Here is a 1,185-nt window from a genome sequence, read left to right as displayed (position 1 = left end):
CACCGAATAATTGAGGGGGTCAGAAGCCAAAGGGTCCAAGTACAAAAAACAAAGTGTTGAGATATTTTAATTTGTGAAATTTTTACCTAAGAAAAATCCTAGCAACCGAAAATGCCTGAGTTATGAAGCACACATTATTTATTTCAGGTTTGCATACACTTTGGTATGGAATGGGGAAAATTCTGCACGTTATTTTTCTTTCCGTAGTTTGTTACAGAGCTGTTAAAAAATTGCGAAAACATCTTACATATTTTTTTATTTTTTTTTTCCAAGTATACTTGGATCCCTCTATTTCTAAACAACTGTTAAATTATGGTACGCAGTATAATTCCTTTGTGATAAATGACAACACTAAGACTCGATTTTGAAAAGACATCGAATTGGACCCCTTGGCTTCTGACCCCCTCAATTGAGAAATTTAAATAAATCAAATTTAATTTATTCTGTAAATTATTACGTATAAATTGTGATAATAAAGTGCAATAAAAACATACAAATAGACAAACAATAACAGTTTAATTATTGATTTTTATTACTCGAACTGATCTGACGTAAATTCGTCAAAAGAGTGTTTACAGGGTATTCCGGATAAAATAGGAATTATTTTAATTAGAGATAGAGGATACCTAGAGGATCACAAAAAACCCTTATATGTAGTGTAGAGAACTATACTCCATTCACTTTCATTTTAGCACTCGGTTGGGCATAAAATAATTTTCTCACGTTTTTGTAACTAAAACGGAGTAAGGTTGGCACTCATGAAATGTCGTTAATGTCATAACGCCGTTGTCACAACTTATATTAATTAATATTACGAAAATGCCGAGTGATTGAAAAAAGAGACAGGGTTTCAGGAAGTGCTATTTAGAATTCAGGTCAGCTCATTCAAATAGTTATACCCTGATATTCTAAAATCCACAATACGTCAGACGATAGCGAGCATATTCAATGCAAGCGAATTTATACAGGGTGTTCTCTACAAGCTCTATGACAAACTTTGACAGACAGGTAGCTGTGCTTATTCTGAACATTTTTTTTCCTTTGAACATATATCCGATTCGTTTTTGTTTGGAAGATACAAGCATTTGAAAAATAAAATTTTTATATTCGAATCATAATAATTAATGGAAATTCTGGGACTATAAAAATTATTCAAAGTGTCCACCTTCGGGTTGAATGCAAGCT

This window comes from Coccinella septempunctata, chromosome 2 (assembly GCF_907165205.1).
Source record: "Coccinella septempunctata chromosome 2, icCocSept1.1, whole genome shotgun sequence".
NCBI classification, from domain to species: domain Eukaryota; kingdom Metazoa; phylum Arthropoda; class Insecta; order Coleoptera; family Coccinellidae; genus Coccinella; species Coccinella septempunctata.
The sequence above is the reverse complement of the archived record's forward strand: the minus strand, read 5'-3'. Positions refer to the sequence as shown.